The 25972-nt window shown below is 40.9% G+C and overlaps 1 protein-coding gene across 6 annotated transcripts in view; it reads right to left on the minus strand.

The window, feature by feature from the left end:
- CACNA2D3 (calcium voltage-gated channel auxiliary subunit alpha2delta 3) overlaps positions 1-25972 on the minus strand; it is an 878040-nt gene that overhangs the window by 99471 nt on the left and 752597 nt on the right. The window lies entirely within an intron of this gene.

A 25972-nucleotide genomic window follows, 5' to 3' on the forward strand; every position in this document is an offset into this window, starting at 1 on the left:
AGCTGTAGGGACACATAGGGATGCCCCAATGGTGTAGCTTATGAGGATGTCACCCATCCCAGTCCAAGATGGTGGACACATGGACATTTTAGGTGCAAGAGATCTAACTTGTAGACCTCGATTTGCACCAAATTTAGTCCAGATGTAAAGACAATGAAAAGAAAGTAGGCTGATTAGTTCTTACTGGAACTTGTTTAATTACCAGATGCTCTAGTTCACTGTCATTCATATGATGGTAGAGTATCTGGGAATTATAAACTGGCACCTGGAAATTATAAGATGGCACCATCCTCCCTGTCTCAAGCAGCAGTTTTGAAGGCGGAGTTGATGCTGATGCTGCTTGGTAAGCCAGCTGGAGGTATTCACAAGGCAACAGTGGACACTTGTCCTCCAATGCCATCATTCGTGGTCAGAGTGGTAGCATAGAGGTGGCTCATCAGTATGGGCAGGAAGGACTGTGCCCCTCCCACTAAGCAAAGAAAACAAGCTACCAGAAAAATCCCAAACTTACCAGTGCAGGCAGCCAGCAAATCTTCCAAAGTACAGAGCTTCCTCCAGCCCCTTCTCCTTGCCTGTTGCTTCCTTCCTTGGTCTTATTGGCTGGAACAGACTGCTAATCAAGCAGGAATGCTAATCAGATTACTAGAGGGCCTGGGCCTGGCATTGACCACTCCAGGAACTAACAATTTGTTCTAGTAAGAACTAATCTGCCTACTTTCCTTTCACTATCCCTACAACTGGACTAAATTTGGTCCAAATCAGTTAGACAGTTCACAAGTTACCCCACTAGTGCCTCTAACGCCATTTTGAATTTGGGTGGATGATATCATCACAAACTATGCATTTGAGATGTCCCTATATGTCCCTACAAAGATACCAAATTTGATCCAATTTGGTTCCCACTTGCACCTCAAACATTCAGGTGTCCCCCATCTTGAAGGAGAGTGAATGACATTACAATGTAACCACTTGAGGTGTCCCTATGTGTCCCTACACCTGTAGCAAATTTGGCTGAAATCAGTCAGGCAAATCACAAATTAGCCTCATTGCGCCTCAAAAGTTTAAGTGTCTACTATCTTGGACTGGGGTGGATGACATCATCACAACCTACACTGTTGAAGTGTCTCTGTGTGCACACTACAACTGTACATGATTTGGTTCAGGCATTGAGAAGCTGATGGGGGGGGCACACACACGGAGACACACACACACGGAGACACACAGAATGCTGGGTGATCTTATAAGGCTACTGGAAAGTAGGCTAAAAAAATAGGTAGAAAAAACTTGTTGTTGCTGCTGGAGTGGTTGATGCCAGGCTGGCACACCCCATGCACCAGACTGGCTGGAACAACTTGATTAGCAGACTGTTCCAGCCAATGAGACCAAGGAAGGAAGCAATAGGCAAGGAGGAGGGGCTGGAGGAAGATCTTCTCTTTCTGCCTTCTCCCCCCCACACATACACTTTTTGCCTCTTGGCCCCTGCCTTCTACTTTTGCTTTCTCCCCCGCCCACTGATTTTTGGCCCCTGCCTTCTATTTTCTCCCCCGCCTTTCTGCCTTTTGGCCCCTGCCTCCTATTCTCCTGCCCCTTTCTGCCTTTTGGCCCCTGCCTTCTGCTACTGTTTTCTCCCCTTTTATCTCTTTTGGCCCGAAGGCCTATCTAGTCCAGTATCTTGTTTCACACAGTGGCCCACCAGATGCTGCTGGAAGCCTACAGGCAGGAGTTGAGGGCATGCCCTCTCTCCTGCTGTTACTCCCCTGCAACTGTGGTACTCAGAGGCATCTTGCCTCTGAGGCTGGAGGTGATATAGCCCTTAGAGTAGTAGCCATTGTTAGACCTCTCCTCCATGAATTTATCTAAACCTCTCTTAAAGCCATCCAGGATGTTGGCTGTTACCACATCTTGTGGCAGAGAATTCCATAGGGTGGTACGTGTTGTGTGAAAAAGTACTTCCTTCTGTTGGTCCTAAATTTCTTGGCAATCAGTTTCATGGGATGACCCCTGGTTCTGGGTTATGCGAGAGAAAGAAAAATTCCTCTCTTTCAACTTTCATGTCTCCCCTCAGTCATCTTTTTTTTCTAAACTAACAAGCCTCAGGTGTTGTAGCCAATGTGCTCTAGGCCCCTGATAATCTTGGTTACCCTCTTCTGGTTTCCAGTTCTACTATGGTCTTAACAACAACAAATATTTATATACCACTTTTCAACAAAAGTTTCCAAAGTACCTTACAAAGAGAAATAAAAAACCGGATCGCTGTCCCCAAAGGGCTCATAATCTAAAAAGAAACATAAGACAGGCACCAGGAACAGTCACTGGTGGTCAGTGTTCCCTCTAACAGGGATTGCCAGATTTTCTTGACTAAAACTCCCACAGTCCCCAAGCAAAAGCCATTGCAGCTGAGGATTCTGGGAGTTGTAGTAAACAACATCTGGGAATCCCTGTTAGAGGGAACACTGCTGACAGAGGCGTATCTAGGGAAAATAGTGACTAGGGCAAGCACTGAAATTGCATCCCCGTCCAAACATCTGACACCCATCTTTCAGATAACTTTATCATAATATCAGCTCAAAAATAGAAGTCAAGCTCGTTAATCTTTTCATATTTCAAAAACTATTTAGTAGTGGGCATAGCCAGACCAAAAAATGCTGGAAACCTACAAATTTCAGTATGCTGGGGCCCATTAAATACCCAAATACTATGTGGAGGTGTACTTGGAAAACTAAACAGAAGTGCCTGTCTAATTTTCTACTATGCATTGTAGCATCACTATTACATCAGTTTTAAAAATAAATTGAGAATTTGGCTTTTCCCAGATACTCTGAAAATAATTAAAGGATATGCAGAGTAAACTGTGTCACTGCTTGGAATATATTCTAGTATTTCAGAAAGACAGTTAAAATGCGAGAAAGAGAGCAAGAAACTCCCAGTGGGCCTTAATACTAAAGATTTCACACTGATTCAAAGACAAACTCACCATTAATAGCCATAATATTAAGACATCACATTTAACTCACTTATCACAAGAAGCAAAACACAAATGAATACAATCCTAGCTCATAAGCTTCAGCTCAGTATTCACAGGCCCTGATTCTCTGTATATAGTGCCAAACTAAATATGTGTACAGTATATATGTGTATGTGTATATTATATTAATTTTTTTTACCTGTAGCCCCTTCGAGGGGCTTCCTAAAGACCATGGGGGGGGGGGGTCTGCAAAGGTTCCTCCTCTCCCTGCTGGCCTCTAGGGCCTCGCAGGGACCATTTGAGCATGTGCAGTGGCCATTGTTTAAAATACATTTTGTTTTTTAAAAAATGGCCACTGAAAACAAAATGGCTGCTGTGCATGCTCATATGGCCTCTGCGAGTCCTGGCATGGCCTACGGCCCCACAGAGGCCATTTGAGCATGCATGGTGGCCATTTTGTTTTCAGTGGCCATTCAAAAAAAAATTTAATTTTAAAAAATGGCGCCTCCCTTCAAGTGGCACCTGGGGCATATGCCCTTCCTGTCTCACCCTAGATATGCCATGCTGCTGCTGGAGGTACTGTGCTGGAGGTGGAGAGGGCCAGTTACTCTCCTCCTGCTAAATAAAGAGAATCGCCACATTACAAAGGTGTCTCTTTGCCTAGTTAGCAGAACTTTAAGACAGAGTGACCAGAACTGTACACAGTACTCGAAATGTGGCCACACCTTAGTTTTGTATAAGGGCATGATATTATTAGCAGTTCTATTTTCAACCCCCTTCCTAATGATTCCAAGCATGAAATTGGCCTTCTTCACAGCTGTGGCAGATTGAGTCGACACTTTCAGTGAGCTATCCACCAAGATCCCTCACCTCATCAGTCACTGAAAGCTCAGATCCCACAAGCGTATATGTGAAGTCGTGTTTTTTGCCCCAATATGCATCACTTTACACTTGCTAACATTGAAACACATTTGCCATTTTGTTTCCCACTCCCCCAGTTTGGAGAGATCCTTTTGGAGCTCCTCACAGTCTGTTGTGGATTTCATTACCCTTCTAGATCATATATGAACAAGTTAAAGAGGACTGGTCCCAGATCCTTGGGGGACCCCACTTTCTTCCCTCCATTTAGAGGCACTTCCCTCCATTTAGAGAATTTATTCCTAATCTCTGTTTCCTGTCCTTCAATCAGTTACCAATCCAAATATGAACATTTTATTTTTATTTATTGTTAGATTTATATACCGCCTTTCATTAAAACAATCACAAGGCAGTTTACAAAAGTGAAAACATATAATAAAAATGAATTAAAAGTATTTAGCTAAAAACATAAAAAACAATCTGATATTAAAATATATAATATACAAATACAAAAAACTATACATGGATAAAAACACAAAAAGCAGCAATAAAACAATCATGTAAAGGCCTGGATAAAAAGCCAAGATTTAATCAGCTTTCTAAAAACTGTGACGGAATCTGAGGAGTGAATGGCCACTGGGAGAGCATTCCAAAGCCTGGGGGCAGCAACAGAGAAGGCCCTGTCCCGAGTGCACAACAACCTAGCCTCCCTCATTGTCGGCACCCGGAGAAGAGACCCCTCAGATGATGTTCCCTTATCCCATGACCGCTAAGTTTTCTCAAGAGTCTTTGATGAGGAACTTTGTTAAAAGCTTTTTGAATGTCCAGGTATACTATGTCAATTGGATCGCCTTTATCCACACACCTGTTGACATTCTCAAAGAACTCCAAAAGGTTAGTGAGGCAAGCCTTGCTTTTGTAGAAGCCATGCTGGTTCTCCTTCAGCAAGGCCTTTTCTTCTATATGTTTTAACAATTTTGTCCTTAAGTATGCTTTCCATCAATTTACCCAGCATCGAAGGTAAGTCTCCCCTGGATCCCGTTTTGAAATATAGGAGTTACATTGGCTACTTTCCAGTCCTCTGGTTCAGAGCTTGATTTTAGAGACATTGATACAGGAAAGGGTGTTAAGCAAGGCTACATACTAGCTCCTCTATTATTTAACTTTTACATTCCTACCATGGTGGGCCAACTCAACAACCTAGATTTCCACCCCCTAAACTTGCAGGAGTCCATATTTCCACCCTACTTTATGCAGATGACACAGCAATACTCTCAAAGACCTTTTATTGGCCTTAAACATACATTGAGGGCCTTAGCTCAGTATTGCAAGGAAGATCTGCTGGAACTTAATTATTAAAAAACAAAGCAAAATTATGGTCTTTGCTAAAAGGCCCCAAATTGGCACTTGTTTTATAGAAGGACTCAAGATTGAATAGGATCCTTATTTTAAATACCTAGGGATAGTCCTGCACTCCACTGGCACTAAGAAGACACATGGGAACTATACAGCGTAAACTGGCACCATGTGCATGCTGGTGTAATGTGGGGCTTCTTGGGCAAAGCACTGCCGTAGCAGGAAGCTGTATGTGGTGGAGAAGAGCAGGTAAGGACCTGCTCTCTTTTTAAAAAATGATCCTGCTGCGCTCCCCATGGTGCCAAACCTGTGCATGAACCTCAGTTTGTGCACATCCATACCAAGATGTCCCTGGGACACACCTGTGTACCACCAGTCTAATATGATGGTTTCCAGCACAAGGAAGGGGTGACATCTTTCTCTGCTGATAATTTCATATTGAGGTGAGGAATTTAGTGTGTCTCAGAGATATTATTGGGGTATACTTGCAGGATTTGTCTGTAAAGAATATCTACATTAGAAACCAAACCTGGTGAATTTTAGCACCCCTAAAATTGAATATGCATGCTGCTCTGTAAATCAGTTTGAAAAAAGTCAGAAGCAGGAAATTATCATTTTAGAATGCTTTAAGATGGCTGTTTATTTCATCTACATCTTATACTAGATAAAATTAATAAAGTGAACAAGCCTTGTATATAATTAATGTATTATATAACATAAAAATGCATTCAATGAAGCCCTAACAGATTTTATAGAAGCAGGGATTTTTTTGCCTCCATGGCAAAATTGGCCCAAGTAAAGCATTTTATTTTTCTCATATGAATGAATGGTAGCATTTCACTTATATGAGGGAACATAAAGCAGTACTTTCCAGGTCACTATTGGGATCAGGGCCAGCCCTGCCTTCTGCCCTTGCAGATATCAGTATCGGAGGTAAAATTCTGGTTTGAACCACTATGCCCAAGATTGAAGCTCATTTAGGCTCCACCTGGATCTCATTTCACACATAATCTCGGGTGCAGAAAAAAATATATACAGAAAATTCTTTACTCCTACCAACATGTAGTTAATAAATGATGCCTGTAGGAGTAGGGTCTTTGAAGCCACATTTAATTCCTGAATTCAAATTGGTTGCTTTTTGAAATTCAGCCATATTAGATTATGCTACTGACGATGATCATATCTACAAATCAGTATTTTAACAGAGTTTCCATGGGAAGTCTATATGCCCTTGTGCTATATGCTTCCCCCCACCCCAACTTTCTGGACAAGGCCCTGCCTGTTTAACAACCTGAACCAGTTTGATGAGGACAACATGTTTTGTTTAAGCTACATTAACTGGGGCCAATATTTCCTAATTGCATTACCAAGAGAAACATATACAGCAACGTTCTTACTCTCGAAACCCTTCCACAAAACCTAAACTTTAATTCACTTTATTCTGACAATAATGTAATCGCCTTTACTAATTTTTTTGCTTTAAAACAGTAATATACAGAGATGGTCCCTTCTTCATCATTTCTCAAAAAGCCCCACATTTAGGAAATATGATTATGGAGCCAGGGTGGTCATAAGAGAGAGACACAGCTGCTGAGGAAGCAGGGGCATGGAAAAGACACATTCCATTTCAAAAGCAGGATTTGGTGGCTATCCCCTCCCAAATACTATCTCCAAGACTCTCATCTCAGACACACATCTCTGTGTCATTAAATTAAAATGTAAAATACCATATTCTGCAACCAAAGAGGGAGAGACAATTGATTGTCCCGGTCAGTTTTATAGAATACAACGAATATTTATATATCACTTTTCAACAAAAGTTCTCAAAGCAGTTCACATAGATATAAATAAATAAATAAAATGTCTCCCTGTCCCCAAAGGGCACACAATCTAGAAAAAGAAACATGAGATAGACCCCAGCAACAGCCACTGGAGGGATGCTGTGCTGGGGCTGGATAGGGCCAGTTGCTCTCCCCCTGCTAAATAGAAAGAAACACAATTTTTAAGAAGGTGCCTCTTTGCTCAGTTAAAAAGGTGCCTCTTTGCTCAGTTAGCAAAGATATGCAGACTGCATAGTAGTAGCTTTCAACATATGCAAAAGATAATTTTGACAGCAAATCCTTTTATTAATTATTAATTATGATGTATTTATTTGTTCAATTTATATACAGCCCTTCCAAAATGGCTCAGGGTGGTTTACAACAAGGTAAAAACAATTAAAACAAGTTAACAGTTAAAACCAGTACTATAAAAACAAAATAAAACCAATTAAACAATTCATCATCTAAAAAACCCTGGAGTTCCAGGGCAACAATTTTAAACAATTTAAAAACAGTTTTTCAATCATTTAAAACTCTGGAAGGCCAGGCCAAACAGATGTCCTGGGCTGTCCTGAAGGACAGAAATGATCTCGAATTATGGATTTCAGCTGGGAGTGCATTCCACAGCCCAGGAACAGCTACAGAGAAGGCCCGCCTGGGTCGCCACCAGACAAACCGGTGGTAACTGGAGATGGACCTCCTCAGATGACCTTAACGTGCAGTGGGGATCATGTAGAAGAAGGTGCTCTCTAAGATACCTTAGACCTATTTAGATGTTTTAAAAATCTCAGTTAAAATATTCACAAGCTGTTCTTTAATCTCAGCTGCTCTTGGTTTTCAGGAACTCTCTTAATGGCAGAGCTGCACTGTACAGGCATGCAAGGCCACTGCCTCACCCAAGCCTGGTATGCAAGTGAGTTCTTGCTCCAGTACGTTTGCTTCTCTTGCACTAGAATAAGGGTCCGAATGCCACAGCCTATATAAGCCTATATATAAAGATTTGCCTCAGATGAGTGGCTAATCTGATTGTATTGTAAGAAACTGATCTGATATTGGTGTAAAGCAAATCGTAGGCAACTTGATAGAATTTATCAAATGGTACATGAAGGCTAGTAGCCACCTAATGGTGCAGTGGGGAAATGACTTGACTAGCTAGCCAGAGGTTGCCGGTTCGAATTCCCACTGGTATGTTTTCCAGACTGTATTGGGCAGCAGGGATATAGGAAGATATCCCCTGGAGGGCCAGCGTGGTGTAGTGGTTAGAGTGCTGGACTAGGACCAGGGAGACCCAAGTTCAAATCCCCATTCAGCCATGAGACTTGCTGGGTGACTCTGGGCCAGTCACTTCTCTCTCAGCCTAACCTACTTCACAGGGTTGTTGTGAGGAGAAACTTAAGTATGTAGTACACCACTCTGGGCTCCTTGGAGGAAGAGTGGGTTATAAAATGTAAATAAATAAATAAATAAATAAATCTGCTGAAAGGCATCATCTTATACTGCACGGGAGGAGGCAATGGTAACCCCCTCCTGTATTCTACCAAAGAGAACCACAGGGCTCTGTGGGCGCCAGGAGTCAACACCAGTCACATTTTACCTTTACATGAAGGCTAGGTAGCATTTTCCGTAACCTCTGTGATCTCAGAATCCCTATTTGTGCCTGAGGTTTTGGAGAGCCTCTCAGACCAAACATTTCTTTTTAATTTGCAAATTATTCAGACTTGAATGTAATATTTAAACCAGTAGTCCCTGTGAAAATCATTTAAGCCACTCTGGAGTTTAATAACTGGAGGAGTATCAAGTGTAGCAATGCCCATTTTTTAATGCATATCCTATTGTGTATCTATTCCTTACCTCCTCAGCCTACACACACACACTAATACTGTTGATGTTAAATGAGCCTTTACATGCTTTGGATATTTCAATATATAGTATTTACACATTCAAAAGGGGGACTTTTGCTTCAGTGTTTCAGAAAGTTTAGATATAGACATGCAAAAGAAAAGCAACATAATCAATGCTAACTTGCTTCTTCAGTTGCTGGGGAAATGTTTTACACAATAATATTTACTTGTCAGCAGTCAAGAAGCTTGCATCACAAGTTATTCAGCAACGACGATATTTGTCTGAATGGAAAGATACTTTAGAAACATATGAGCAAACACTAACAAATTCTGCAACTCATAATTCAGCACATTCAGTACTGATGTGGTTCTGCAGTGCGAGTGCACAGTGTGCGCATGTGCACTGGCAACTTTACAGGGGCATAGCTAGGGGAGAGGGGGCTCATGTTGACCCCTCTCTCCGGCGGCCCCTCAGAGTGAGGGAGATAATGAAGAAGATAGGGAGGGGTGGAGATGGGGGCCCCTCAGGAGCTCAGGGGCCCGGGTTATTGGAACCCATCCGTTCAATTATAACGACACCCTTGCCACTTTGGTCCAACGCTGACTGGGGCGGCAAGGAGGTATGCTGCCGCCCCACACCAGTGGTTTTGGAGACAGCGCCGGTGGAGGAAATGTGGTATGTGTGGGGGATGAGCACCCTCCCTGCTCCTTACAGGTGACGCCCCTTGCTGCCAAACTGGCCAAGCGCCAGTTCATTCACATCCCTACACCTTACAAACAGAGAGTTGACCTCAGTAAGATGACTGTAATATGCCCAAACATAATCACTAATCCTTACTCATGAACATGTTGGAAATGAGACTAGAAAAAATGCTTGCAATCACTACTGACCCATAAATCTTGCAATGAATGTGTTACATAGAATAGAAATTTCCCCAAATGGAGAATATTTCATTTTACATAGAAAGTGGTTTCTTTTGGTTAACATGCAAGAAATTTCTGCTTAAGAAGGATTAAAAGGAGTATAGGATGGTGGTGGTTGTTTTTTTAGTTTTTTGGTTTTTTACAAGGAAGCAAGGAAGAGTGCAGGTACATGCCTCTTTCATCCAACTTTCCTCAGCGGAATATTTAAGTGAGATATCTCCATCTAAATGTAGGCGTGCTCTTACTTTAGCATGTCTTAATGTACTACCTATGGCGGTTCTTAATGGTAGGTTTGGAGGGATACCTTTTTCCTCCTGACTGTGCCCATATGGCACTGGGGCCTTAGAAACCACTTCACATGTTATCTTATATTGTTTTTTCTATAAGGATATTCATTTAAGATTAATTTTCCCTCTATTGGAAAACCTCCCTGGACGTCCTGATGACTTTTACTTAAATTTTTTATTAGCAAATGCCAATAAGGAGATTATTTGCAGAATGGCTAAGTTTTGTTATATTGTCTGTAAAATTCATTCTGAGTCTATGTAACTGTACTCTTTTACTGGTCAATGACTGAAATAAAAAGCAATCAATCAATCAATCAATCTAACTATCTAACTATCTATCCAACTTTCCTTGATCAGTCCTTCAGACTCAGAGATGGTCTTCTAGTTGCCAACGCCACATGCAGGATTCAGTCTAGATTGCCATTTGGCACACACTGTCAGCAAACACACCGCTTTCGGGGCACTCGTGGCACTAAAGCAACTTGGGCGATTAAACCCTGCATGCTGCCAGCACACACGTGATCACCTAACCATGGGAGCTGAAAATAAGCATCTCTGCCTTGGGCGAAGCAGCTTGTGTGTATAGACCTGAAGTATACTCTGGATTATCATGACTTATGCATAAAACAGCAATAACTTTAAAAACCAGCTAAAACCAGTCAACTGAAAAGCACTAGGAAACGAAAAAGATTTTTTTCTGCCCAGTGGGGTAGAAATTTGACAAATAACCCTTGGAGGGAGTACTACAGTTGCAGCATATCACAAGGCAAAAGCCTTGTCCCTGGCATCTGCTAAATTAATTTGCATTAAAGGAAGGCCAGAGGCCAAAGCTCAGAGGCGTATCTAGGGAAAATAGCACCTAGGGCAAGCTGTGAAATTGCACCCCCAGTCCAAACATCTGACACCCATCTTTCAGATAACTTTACCATAATATCAGCTCAAAAATACAAGTCAAGCTCGTTAATCTTTTAATATTTCAAAAAATATTTAGCAGTGGATGTAGCCAGACCAAAAAATGCCAGAAAACTACAAATTTCAGTATGCTGGGGCCCATGAAATACCCAAATACTATGTGGAGGTGTACTTGGAAAACTAAACAGAAGTGCCTGTCTAATTCTCTACTATGCATTGTAGCATAATTATTACACAAGTTTTAAAAATACATGGAGAATTTAACTTTCCCCAGATACTCTTAAAATAATTAAAGGATAAGCAGAGTAAACTGTGTCACTGCTTGGAATATATTCTAGTATTTCAGAAAAACGGTTAAAATGAGAGAGAGAGAGAGAGCAAGAAACTCCCAGTGGGCCTTAATACTAAGGATTTCACACTGATTCAAAGACAAACTCACCATTAATAACCATATTATTATTATTATTATTATTATTATTATTATTATTAATAATAATAATATTATTTCAATTTCTATACCGCCCTTCCAAAAATGGCTCAGGGCGGTTTACATAGAGAAATAATAAATAAATAAATAAATAAATAAATAAGATGGTTCCTGTCCCCGAAGGGCTCACAATCTAAAAAGAAGACATCACATTTAACTCACTTATCACAAGAAGCAAAGTCAGAGCAAATGAATACAATCCTAGCTCATAGAATACAATCCTAGCTCATCCCCTGCTAAATGGGCAAAGAGGCACCTTTTACCGTGGCGATTCTCCTTATTTAGCAGGGGGAGAGTAACTGACCCTATTCACCCCCAGCACAGTACTTCCAGTGACTGTTGCTGGTGTGTGTCTTAAGTTTCTTTTTAGAATGTAAGCCCTTTGGGGACAGGGAGCCATCTTATTTGCTTGTTATTTCTCTTTGTAAACCGCCCTGAGCCATTTCTGGAAATGCGGTATAGAAATCGAATATTATTATTATTATTATTATTATTTCTTGTTTACACAGTCAGACAGGTGTTATTGACTGGTTTGTTTTATCCAGACATCGAGTCCTTCCCAAGGACCTGGGATGGCTGAATTTTATTGTCAATTGTTATAGATATCGTCGCAAAATATAGGTTGTTCCCAGTAAAGCTGCTTTTTGTAATTGGCTGAGGGTGATTTCTGTGGCCCCTATGGTGTTGAGGTGCTCTTCAAGGTCTTTTGGAACTGCACCCAGGGCGCCAATTACCACTGGGATTATTTTGGTCTTCTTCTGCCACAGCCTTTCAATTTCAATTTGTAGATCTTTGTATTTGGTGATTTTTTCTATTTCTTTTTCTTCTATTCTGCTATCCCCTGGTATTGCTATGTCGATTATTTTGACTCATTTTTCTTTCTTCTCGACTACAGTGATATCTGGTGTATTGTGTGGCAGATGTTTGTCTGTTTGTAGTCGGAAGTCCCATAATATTTTTACATCTTCATTTTCTTCAACTTTTTCAATTTTCTGGTCCCACCAATTCTTGGCTACAGGTAGCTTGTATTTTTTGCAGATGTTCCAGTGTATCATCCCTGCTACCTTGTCATGCCTTTGTTTGTAGTCAGTCTGTGCGATCTTCTTACAACAGCTGATGAGGTGGTCCGCTGTTTCATCTGCTTCTTTACAAAGGCAGCACTTGCTGTTTGTTGTGGATTTTTCGACTTTTGCTCTTATTGCATTTGTTCTTAGTGCCTGTTGTTGTGCAGCCAGTATTAAACCCTCTGTTTCTTTCTTCAAGTTGCCATTCTTAAGCCATTGCCAGGTCTTGCTGATGTCTGATTTTCCACTTATATTGTGCAAATATTGACCATGCAGGGGCTTATTTCTCCATTTTTCTGCTCGGTTCTTGACTTGTTCTTTCTTGTAGGCCTGCTTTGTTTCATTGGTGTTGAATAGTTTCGTGTTCTTGACCATTTGAAGTGCATCTTCTTCACTGTCCCTTATATATTCTTCAAGGCCTCTTTTCTCCTCCTCTACTGTTTGATGGACTTGCAGCATTCCTCTTCCACCTGAGATGCGAGGGAGGTAGAGCCTATCTACATCACTGCGGGGGTGCAGAGCATGATGGATGGTCATGATTTTCCTGGTCTTACAATCTAGCGTCTCTAGCTCTGCCTGGGTCCAGTCTATTATTCCTGCAGTGTATCTAATAACAGGTATAGCCCAGGTGTTTATGACTTGTATGATGTTCCCGCCATTGAGTTTGGACTTGAGGATTTTTCTCACTCTCCTGATGTATTCACTTCCTATTTTTCTTTTAACTTCAGTGTGTGCGATGTTATCAGCCTGGAGAATGCCCAAGTATTTGTAAGGTTCTTTCTCTTCCAGGTTCTTGATCTTGCTTCCATTGGGCAGTTCTATTCCTTCTGTTTTTCTTATTTTCCCTCTGTTCATTATTAATGCAGCACACTTGTCTAGTCCAAACTCCATTGCTATATCGCTACTGAATATACGGACAGTGTTTAGCAGTGATTTGATTTCAAATTGAATATTATTATTATTATTATTTCTTGTTTACACAGTCAGACAGGTGTTATTGACTGGTTTGTTTTATCCAGACATCTAGTCCTTCCCAAGGACCTGGGATGCCAGAATTTTATTGTCAATTGTTATAGATATTTTCGCAGCAGAATAATAATAATAATAATAATAATAATAATAATTATTATTATTATTATAAGCTTCATCTCAGTATTCACAAGCCCGGATTTTCTGTACATTGTGCCAAACTAAATATGTGTACAGTAACTTACATTATATTAAATTTTTTTAAAAAATTTAAAATCAACTATTCTCTCCCCTTAACACAGAAATATAGTTTATTAATAGGGCTACCACACTCTTAAGTTCTATAAACAACTTAATCTTTGTTTTCATGTCTGTTTCTCCCTTCAGCATAATTCTTCCTCAGTAACCATTTCTACTATTGATCTAGCACTCATTTATTCCTTTCTTGAAAATGATCCAATTCCATTGACCATCCCTGATATCAGAAGAGACTGAAAGTGCCTGATAATTTTACCTGCCAAATTACTAAAAATATCCAGGCATTTCTATTGGTGTAACACTATACTATCCCTGTGCTTAAATGAAAGCAGATTTAACAGCATTCTTGCCATTTTCATAAACAACATAGGCTTTGCAATAGATTTTCTTTCTAAAACAGACCCCTTAGTGGCCTGCTTTGGAAGTGTTCAACAGCAGAATCAGTATATCCTAAATTGAGTGTTCCAAGGATTTATTATTTCTGACAACAGCACAACTGTGGTACATGTGGTAAAGAATGAAGAGTTCACCCATATACCTTGCTTTCCTCTCTGGCTTCATATAAAAAGCTTTCTGTGGGTGGAAAAGAATTTTAAAAACATGGTGGGTACAGCCTAAAAAATCTGCTTGTAGTTAAGACCTATGCCAAAATTTCTCTATGATGTTGTGGTAGATATAAAATGCACAGAGCTGTCTGCTACATCAGTTGAAACAGAAGGTGAAAAAAATGTTGAAGAAAGAGGCATGGAGACACAGGAACAGCAGCCTGCCATATATTGCCTTGTAAAACATACCTGCCATTGAAATGAAGAACAGCAGCAGCAGAGGTCTCCACTCCATTCATGCTCAATCGCATCATATGGAAAGTATTTGCCACCTCCCTACTCCAACTGGGAAATGTCATATAGTGCAAAAAACATTAATATGCCATTTCTGTCTGGCTGTGATACTTACATTGCCACTTGATTATGACAGCTATGTATCACCAAAGAGGACTACAGAGAACATGCCGTCCGTACTAAGCAGAATGAAGCATACATGCTATTGACACCTTTCAGACACTCAATCTGGTTGATGATTTCAGAGGAACTGCCTTACAGGGGGGAAACTGCTTTATCAATTTGAGTGGAGTTTCAATAAATTCTGATGTCATAATAAATACAATGGAATTATGACATCGGAAAAAGATGTTTCCACACTCAATATAAGGTCATTTATCCTGAGTTTGCTAATTCATACTGCATTTTCATACAGTCCCACTACCTCAGCAGATTTCTAGGAATATAGAATAGGAAGCTTCCTTATATAGGCAAGAATAGCAATACGCCACTACCACAATGGTTTTGAATCCATTGTTTTGGGAGCTGATCTGTGGGCAGAGTGGGTGCCTGACCCTCTTAAAACAAGAAATGCTTTCACTTATTTGAAAAGCCATCCCTCAACTTTAACTGCACTATGAAAGCATAGTTTATGGTATAAATAACTGTACGATTTAAATGAATTGAAGAATTCATTAATTTTAAAATTAAAAATAAATCTAAAAATGATATGCCATAATTTTGAACACCCTCACAGCTACAAACATGGAAAAAACAACAACAAAAGAACAACCAAACAATGCTCTATGAAAAAGACAGATTTGAAGTTTTCTTTGATGTTACATGAGCAATCCATCAAGACTGAAAATGAAATTGAGTCAACTTTGAGAAGAGACAAAAAATGTTCTAAAATACCTAACTAAAGCATGTAAATCCTCCATTTAATCTTAGACATGCTTTTCTAATTTCCCTTTTTTCTTGATCCCTTTTGTTTCTATTACTTTTATGTCAAGAATCATCTGTTTCCATTTACTGTAACAATATGAACTCACTAATTAACTTTAATCATGCTTATCTGCCCCACATTTTCTCTGTATCTCCAAAGATGCACAACACACTAAATTGTGTATATAAGTTTGGAACTGATTGAAAAAATGAAGTCTATTATGTTGCCATCACTAAATGGGCAGACACATGAAATTTGATTTAAAAACTCTGGCTACTACTTTATTTAACTTGTAATTAAATGTAAGTTAATCCAGTCTTTCATATCCCTTTGGTAGTACACTACATGCAAGGCATCCTTTCCCACAAACCAAAATGCTGGTGCATAGAATAGTCTAACTACAGAAAGGGATTCTTGTAACTGACCAGATCACCATAAAGTTTGTGCTCCAAATTTATATTCCACCTTCAAATGCTTCTTTGAAGCATTTCAAATGCTTCTTTCCTTGTCTCACAATGAAGCCCAACTTTTATATTAACCAATCCCCATCCCCACAAATCAAGCTTATTCTCCAATGGAATTCAGAATGTAACCTCAAGCTAAGCTATATCAAAGCCAACAGATAAATGGTAGCACATCCAGCATAGACTGGAACATGTGAGACTCTCTTGCATAATATTGGAGAGATCACAATTTCAAAACCCCAATTTGCTTCCATCATCTAATTTACAAAATGTTTGGGTTTAACTCTTAAAGGGAGAATTACCAACAAAAAACAAAACAAAAATCCAAATTCTTTTACCTAGTAGCAGTTGAAGAAACTTGATCCAAAGCCCACTGAAGCCCAAAGACTAAAATTATTCAAGGTTTTGGATTGACTCCAGCAGTAATATAATATGATCTCTTATTAATCCACTGGAAGCAGTTGGTACCTCTTTCACCAGTCATCATACTTAGCCCAGCTAACCAGGAGGCAGCAGAAACGCTGCATTTTTAAGCTTTCTGACATATAGTTCAACAGCTACTACAATTAATAAACCTTGGAATAGCAATGAAAGATTTCAGTTAGAAATCTGTGAGGAAGAGGTACTTCAGAAATCCTTCTTTTCTTTCCCTTAACTTTGAGCCAAACTATACTTTACATGTAAACACATAACCAAACTCTACTGCCTTTTTAATTTTCAGGAAACACCACTTGAGGAAGGGCAATCTGGAGGGGTGGGGAGCATGGGGCTACTGCTGCTGCTTCGCTCCAAATAGCGCCTCAGTGCTGCTTTTTCCCCAGTGGGAAGGATTTCAAACACGTATTTGTAAAGCTGGCAAGAGGAAAGCAACTTAGGGGACAAGTAAAGAATGGGAAGCATTGGGCATGCCATGTCTGGGGGAAAGGTTAAGTGCACGTGCACACACTTCTCCACTCCAATTTCCCCATATTGTGAGGAAGTTTTTCTGAAAGGAAAGGATTGCTTGGTTATATGCCCTTACATATTTCCATTTTTTGCTCCCTTCTTATAGTACCTTCATTAGGAAAAGCATTTGAAATATCCATCCCCAATCAAGCCTGGAGAAGAGTAAAAAATGGGCTCCAAATATTATTTGAACAATATTGAATGTGCACATTAAAATACTGTTCTTTTCAGTTTGGAACAATTCAGTCTGAACTGAAATCCTTAGACAAGTTATTGTGGTGTTCCACTAACAAACTCCTCCAATGACTTGTGAGACTGATTGTAGGCAGCAGGCCAGGCAAAGTACCTGGACTGGTGCTTCTTGCCCATGCCTGAAACAACACAATTCAGTCACTGCTTGCTGGTGGGGAGAAGAGAACTAGAGACATGTGATGCTAGTCACGGATTACTGCTGACAGGACCTCTTCTCTACAGTTGGGTGTGCTGTTGCTGGCCAGGCAAAAGGAGACACACCTGGATACAGTGGATGATGCATGGCTCTCTTGTTCCTAGCAGTCTGCTCCTCTCCAGACCCCCTGGCACTGAAATTGCCAAAGTATACCAAGTAGAGGGCCAGCAGAAGGGAGGGGAGGCAAGACAAGGCAATAATATGGCCTATGGGGCATATGTGGAATCTGTATGTATAGAGCCTTGTACTTCTTAGATCTCTGTGTGTGTTTGGGGGTGGGGGATGAAGGATCACACTGCTAGTGTCAATAAATAATAATACCTCAAAACATGGGACACTAATATGGTTACATCTGATTTGAGCTAATTCTAGTTCAAATAGAAGGAAAGATTTAAGCAGAAAATGAAGGCAGTCCCTTTGTAACAGAACATAAAATGCATTACAAAGAGAATGTTGCTTTGGGGAATAAATGGTTTTCTTATTGTTCACTGTTTTTAAATAATGCTCTTTGAAGGGAATCAGCTAGTGTCTTCTATTGGTTTTTAGAATTTGGTCATTATATGGTGTCTACATAATGGACAGCACAACCTTTGAGAGCAATAGTATATCAGGTTGCCTTTACATTTGTGAAGGAGAATAACTTATGCATCATTTCCTGCCCTGCTACTGCAAGAAATTTATTAGTTTAATTAAAGAAGCCATATATTCAAAGAATATATGAAGCATGCATTATTTCTGAAGCAGTTCTGTTGCTGTAGATAAATAATATATCTGATCCTATTTAATTTACAAACTTGGAGATTCATAGACAAAGGCTGCAAACAAGTGAAAAACAAGATTTCCCCTAATTTCTGCAGCAAAACCTGAGAAGTTCTTGCAATGCCAATCTAAACCAACAGGTGATTTTTAAAAACTGATTGACAGTTTCATCTGTCCAGTGAAAGTGCTTCTCTTACTTGCTACAGAGATATGGTGGACATGTATCAATTCTGCAACTTTCTACACAGTTCTTCAACTTTAAGCCTGGAGTTACCCAATATCTTATGACCACAATTACGACTATTTATTTATTGCTTTTCAACAAGTTCTCAAAAGCGGTTTAAATAGAAAAACAAATTAAAAATAAACAAGATGCAATAAACAATAAACAATATTTGTTATTTCTCTTTGTAAACTGCCCTGAGCCATTTTTGGAAGGGCGGTATAGAAATTGAATTATTATTATTATTATTTCTTGTTTACACAGTAAGACAGGTGTTATTGATTGGTTTGTTTTATCCAGACATCGAGTCCTTCCCAAGGACCTGGGATGCCAGAATTTTATTGTCAATTATTATAGATATCGTCGCAGAATATAGGTTGTTCCCAGTAAGCTGCTTTTTGTAATTGGCTGATGGTGATTTCTTGGGCCCCTATGGTGTTGAGGTGCTCTTCAAGGTCTTTTGGGACTGGCCCCAGGGCGCCAATTACCACTGGGATTATTTGGGTCTTTTTCTGCCACACCCTTTCAATTTCAATTTGTAGATCTTTGTATTTGGTGATTTTTTTCTATTTCTTTTTCTTCTATTCTGCTATCCCCTGGTATTGCTATGTCGATTATTTTGACTTGTTTTTCTTTCTTCTCGACTATAGTTATATCTGGTGTATTGTGTGGCAGATGCTTGTCTGTTTGTAGTCGGAAGTCCCATAATATTTTTACATCTTCATTTTCGACCACTTTTTCAATTTTATGGTCCCACCAATGTTTGGCTACAGGTAGCTTGTATTTTTTGCAGATGTTCCAGTGTATCATCCCTGCTACTTTGTCATGCCTTTGTTTGTAGTCAGTCTGTGCGATCTTTTTACAACAGCTGATTAGGTGGTCCACGGTTTCATCTGCTTCTTTACAAAGGCGGCACTTGCTGTTTATGGTTGATTTTTGGACTTTTGCTTTTATTGCATTTGTTCTTAGTGCCTGTTGTTGTGCAGCCAGTATTAAACCCTCTGTTTCTTTCTTCAAGTTGCCATTCTTAAGCCATTGCCAGGTCTTGGTGATGTCTGATTTTCCAATTATATTGTGCAAATATTGACCATGCAGTGGCTTATTTCTCCATTTTTCTGCTCGGTTCTTGACTTGTTCTTTCTTGTAGGCCTGCTTTGTTTCATTGGTGTTGAATAGTTTCGCATTATTGACCATTTGAAGTGCATCTTCTTCACTGTCCTTGATGTATTCTTCAAGGCCTCTTTTCTCCTCCTCTACTGTTTGAATTATTATTATTATTATTAAGATGCTTCCCTGTCCCAAGAGGCTCACAATCTAAAAACAACAACAACAAAAACATAAAATAGACAGCAGCAGCAGCCACACTGGAAAAAATTGTGCTGAGGTTGGATAGGGAAAGTTGCTCGCCCCCTGCTAAATGTAAGAGAATCACCACTTTAAATGGTGCTTCTTAGCTCAGTTAGCTCTCACTGCAAAGATTGTAAAGAGCAACAGTGAACCTGACAAAGACTGAGTCAGAAAAAGCCCTTTCATTGCAGACATGAAACTAGCATTAGGTTTCAAATCTCTTGCCAATTCCACCTCACCTCTGCCTCAAGTTCAAGACAGAGGTGGGGGGAAATGCTTTTTACAGCCTGAGCAGGAGTATTAGATACTGCACAATTAGCACTGAAGTTTCCAGTACTGGCAGCTGGATGAACAAACTGTTGTGCAAGGAAGTAGGGAGGGAGAAAAACCACTTTCTTGGGGAAAAAATATGAATGCACACTAGTTTAGAAACTTTGCAGAAACCTGAGACAGTCTGTGCGTTTTCATGGATATCTGACACCATGGGATGGAATGGCAGAAAACTACATCAAAATAAAGGGATGGGTTCTGCACATCCTTCGCTTAAGTAGTGAAATGACACAGTTGCTGGACCACATCAGAACCCTGAAAGAAGCTTGCTATTTGTTAAGTGGCCAGTTTTAAGATTTCATGGTTATTCTTTTCCTGGTAAGTTTATTTTGCCACTGCTCATGTTTAGCACATTAGATTTTTGTCACATAATATATTATTGTAATTATTAAGAAGTGGAGCAGGAGGCAGAAGAGGGGAAATTCTGGGGTAAGGGGGAATCTGTTTACAAATATTTATTGACAACAACCACAAAAGAAGGGTGAAAATAGCCGCATATGCATGAAAGGTAACTTGACAGCTCTAATCATATGTTGCCAAAGTTGGACTGAGTATGAAGGCTTGACTAAAAAAGAAAAGGAAAACCCAAAGGGTAATAATTTCTTCTACCACAACACAGAGTGCATAAAACAAGGCCTGTGTTATTGTTGGAAATGAACCTCACACAGTGCTTAACTTTTCAGTGACCTTGTCCTGTGAACATCTTTTCAATTTGTTGAGTGCTAAAAATAACACAATTGTAGCTGCAAAGGATTACCCAAACGAAGAGAGGCAGTTGAGAGGCATTCTTTAAAGCTTCTGTTCTATTACAGAGCTGCAAGAGCCTGGGTAAAGCACCTGGTGAGCAAGCCTCCTTTGAAAGACAATGGTTATAAAAATAGTGTGTCAACTCATCCGATACATGAGCCAAAGGAAAATTTCACTGAAGTCCATGGAGAATTCTGAGCTGAGAAAAACCATAAAAGCCACAGCAGGAAGCAATAATTTTTATATTACACTCCTATAGCCTACAGTCAGGTCAAGAATCATGAGTAGGACCTGGTGTCAGTCATCATGAAGGAGGGATCAACAATGTCAAGAGCAGAAGGAATTTCATTTACAGAAATTAACAGAATGAGGCAACACGTCAGGCCTTCCTGGTTACCATAGCTACGAGCAGCAAAATATATGCCCATTGAAAATGTGGACTAAAGAGATGTAAAAAGAGGCTGTGTGGTGACTTCACTGTGTGCCAGTCTGTGAGGCTGTTCTCACAAGCAACCAAACCTAGGCTAAGTTGCCCATGAGGTCTGCCAGGATCCACACAGATCCCAGCAGTGCCATGGCGCCAAAGCCAGCACCAAAGCCTGGCTCTTATCCTGGGTTAATGGAGTGAGCGCACCATTAACCCACGGTCTGGGATTGTGTGTCAGCACCAGTGTTCTCTCTAACAGGGATTCCCGGATGTTGTTGACTACGACTCCCATAATCCCCAAGCAAAGGCCTTTGAAGCTGGGAATTCTGGGAGTTGTAGTCAACAACATTTGGGAATCCCTGTTAGAGGGAACACTGGCCAGCACAGACTGCTTGCACCCCACATTGTCACAGAGACATGGGCCTAGAGCGCTGGTTTCCTGGGGGAATCCCCAATGAACCATACTAATGCAGTGCAGTGCATTGTGGGATTCCCTCGGCCTCCAGAATGCTGTGCTGGTCACCACCATGGTGATCTGTGTGTGGCAACATGGAACAACTTGGGCCAGTCTGGACTGTCTGTGGGGAAGGTAGGCTTAGCCCTGCCTCCCCCCGCACGATTGTGTGAAAGGCCCCTGTGACTCACATCACATTAGCCACACTGATGCTGAAAGCAAGGCAAAGCTGTGACACAGCAAGTGCGGGTTAAACTATCAGCTGGTCATGTGGTAATATAATCACATAACTGCTTCACGATGTGTTGGATTCTGTGCATATCTACTCGGCATATATATTGCTATTATAATGGGTATTTCACTTTTGAGATTTGTAGGCTGAAAGCTTACTATTACATGCCATTCAGCCCTAATCTGAGAAAAACAAAAAATGAGGTTATGACGGCAATAGAGATTTGCTTGGTATATCAATAATTCTGTTCCTGACCTGGCACACCCATTTTGGCAAGTTGGAGCTCTCAAGTTCTGCTATGATGCCAAGCAATCTACATTCACAGGATTCCTTTTCATGCCACTGTTCAATGTCCATGATATATCACTCAACAAGAGCATTATGAGTTAAATTCTAGCAGATGCTAGAATTCTAGCTGAACAAGTTTTGGATAACAAATATTATATTGTCTTGATGCAGTTTCTCAGGCTTGATGCACTGTCTCTTTAGTTCTTTTGACTAGGTACTAGATACTTCTACTAATCCTAATTTTTAGTAAGGAAAGGTTCCGATAAAGTAAAGTAAAAATTAGTTTTATTTTTAGGCGGACTTTCATCATAGACTCCAAAGAGGCTCCAAACAATTAAAATATAAATTAGCTAACAGTTAGAACAGAAACAAGACCAATAAAAACAGACTGAAGGCAGAAGTGCAGGAACAGGATACTGTAAACACAGTGACTGACATACTCACATCCTGACACCCTGAGGGTCAAACAACAAAGGCACTCCTAGCCACAGCTGCCATCTCATTTTTCAGGAGCAATGCCAGGTCCAGGAGAAAGCCCAGACTGTGCACTTGCTCATTCAGAGGGAGTGCAATTCCATCCAGAACAAGTTGAATCCCTATCCCCTGGTTTGCTCTTTTTTGATTGATTGATTGATTGATTGATTAAATGCCGTCAAGTTGGTGTCAACTCCTAGTGACTACATAGATAGATTCTCTCCAGGATGATCTATCTTCAATTTGGCCTTTACGGTCTCTCAGTGGTGCATTCATTGCTGTCGTAATCGAGTCCAGCCACCTTGCTGCTGGTCGCCCTCTTCTTCTCTTTCTTTCAACTTTTCCCAGCATTATGGACTTCTCAAGGGAGCTGGGTCTTCACATAATGTGTCCGAAGTATGATAGTTTGAGCCTGGTCATTTGTGCCTTGAGTGAAAATTCTGGATTGATTTGTTCTAGGATCCATTTCTTTGTTTTCCTGACTGTCCATGGTATCCTCAAAAGTCTTCTCCAGCACCAAAGTTCAAAAGCATCAATATTCTTTCTATCTTGCTTCTTCAAAGTCCAGCTTTCTCATCCATAGAGTGTCACAGGAAAAGCATTGTCCAAACAATTCTAATCTTTGTAGGTGTAGACACATCACGGCATCTAAATATCCTGTCCAAGGCCTTCATTGCAACCAAGTGCTAGTCTGAAGCATATTTCTTGACTGCTAGGTCCTTTACTGTTGATGGTTGATCCTAAAAGGCTTTCTTACTCATCTCCAATGTCTCCATTTTTTTCTGGATTGAGCCTCAATTATGTTTGCCCATATCCATTACATCACTACCTCCAACTTGCAGTTCAGCACATCTACCATGGGATCTGATGATAATGTGAAATAGATTTAGGTGTCATCCACATATTAGTGACGCCACAGTCTAAATCTCTAGGTGACCTCCTCCATCAGCAATTTCATGTAGATGTTAAACAACAAGACAAGATTGAACCTGCAGGACCAAGGAGCTAAGTCCCCAAATGACACTTCCCCTGAGACAGGAGCTGAATCACTTCAAGACTGTACTTTACACCAAGCCCAAGGGGGAGCTGCAAAAGATACCATGGCTCATGGTCCTGAACACTACTGAGAAGTCCAGCAGTACTAAGATAGGTACAGTCTTGATTGTGATGGAATCAAGATTTCCCCTGGGCAGAACTCTCCCTGTCCAGTGCAGGCCATCCACAAGGGCAACCAAAACAGTTCAGTCCCAAACTCAGAAAGCCAGATTGACAAAGGGTCAAATGGAAAACCAAATTGAAAAGGGTAAAGATAATCCTTATAATCTGACCTTCTGTAGCTGGGATCGAGCACATGCTTGATCACCTTGCCCATAAAAGGGAGATTAGAAACTGACCTTTAGACAAACTGGAAGGGTTGGAAGAGAGCATTTTCAAAAGAGAATTCATGGTCATCTCCTTGAGCACTGATGGCATTTCCCCCTCTTCTCAAGGAAGCATTGATAATTCCCTGCAAATACAGTATCAGATTCTCCCCTCTTTAACTGCTTTTACTAACAAAGAAGGTAAAGTGTCAAGACTTCACCGGAATGGAGAGGGTGTTCAGGACTGATTCTGTCAACCACCTGAGAGCACTCTCCTCATACCAGAGACCCACCAAGGGACTGACTTAATTGCCAGTTCTGTCCCCAAGAGCTGTCTGGAAGCCAAGCAGATCATAAGTCTCTGGAGTGATACCATCTTAATGAGTCCTCCTTCCTAAACTCTAAACCTAAACTCTACTACAGACATGTTCAACTTCAGCCCTCCTGCAGTTGTTGGCCTACAACTTCCATAATCCCTGGCTATTGACCACTGTGGCTGGGAGATTTTGGGAGCTGTAGTCCAAAAACAGCTGGTGGGCCTAAGTTGAGCAGGCTGCTACCAGATAGTGATTTGTGACATGGCAATGGAATTATAACAAATTGCATAAGGTAATCATCTGTGCATTTGTGACATTCATTTCCTTTTGAATGAGTTCCCTATTTTACTTCAATGGGAATCTTCCTTTATTTAAAAAAAAGGAACAAAAAACAACGCCAGGAGGAGGAGATGGGGTGGGTGGTGGGTGGGGAACAAGGAGAAGGCGGTGGCAGGTGGGCGGGAGGAGAAGAAGACGGGTGGGGGAGAAGACAGGCGGGGGCAGGCAGGCAAAAAAGTGGCAGTGGGAGGATGGGGGGAGAAGAAGGCAGTGGTGAACAAGGGGTGCAGATGCTCTGAGCCAGATAAGCTGGTTTTGTAATAAATTCAGAAATAAGATTTGACTTGAAGAACTTTCACATTAGTGAAGATTAGTTAAATTAACATGCGGCACAAAGTTCATGTTTATGACAGAATTATTATGCATATCTACAACATACATTTCAGATTAATGACAACACTCTGTTGGATCTTCAGTAAACATGGTATCCATAGCAAGAGACAATGAGGCGATTCTCACGCCTAGTGAAAATCGGGATAGGGAAGCCCAGCATGGCTCCCGGCGGTGTGGCGGCAAGCCTCTCTGTGACGTGCGCGCGCGCAAAGGACTCCTGGGAGTTTTTTCCAGCAACAGCGGGGAAGGGGCGGCAGGGAGGTATCCTGCCGCCCCAATTACTCCTAGAATTACGGCGCCAGAGCCGGAAAGCGGCGGGAGGGGTAAGTAAACCCTCCCGCCGCTCTTAAAGCTACCCCCCCACCCGAACCGAACTGCCCAGGTCCGGACTGGTCCGGAGGCTTTTTCAATGGCCTCCGGACCGGTCCGGGCCCATCCCTAGATTGTGGGGTTTTAGTTTACATGATGGAGAGGTACTATATTGTTTTATTTTATGGATTTAAGACTAATGGCTGGATCTGGTGACCCACAGGAGTTTCCATTTCAGAATGGGATCAGACAGGATCCAACCCTAGCCCCATATTGTGTTTGGAATGTACTGGTGACAAATCAGGGTAGCACAGGTCCATGAAGTTGTAGTCATCAGGCCAAGGCTTGAATCCAGAAAGAAGTCCATAAGATAAGGCAGTCCATAGGATATGTGCCAAGGACAATGTCAGTAGCAGTCAACTGGAGCAGGCAAGAAGCATAGTCAGACAAGCAATGAGTCAGTAGCCAAAGACAGTATATACGAGGAGGCAAGGTGAAGTCAGGCAAGCAGTCAATCCAGAACCAAGAGACAAGGTCTCCTTGTCAATAGCAGACAGGAAGGCTTTAAAATGAAGTTTCTTCAGAAACTGCTCCTTCAAGATGGAGCTCCTAAATAGGACTACTCCAGGATCTCTGTTTCAGGCTCCTCCCACCTCTTCTAGGGGCTGAG

Source organism: Hemicordylus capensis, chromosome 2 (genome assembly GCF_027244095.1).
Source record: "Hemicordylus capensis ecotype Gifberg chromosome 2, rHemCap1.1.pri, whole genome shotgun sequence".
NCBI lineage: Eukaryota > Metazoa > Chordata > Lepidosauria > Squamata > Cordylidae > Hemicordylus > Hemicordylus capensis.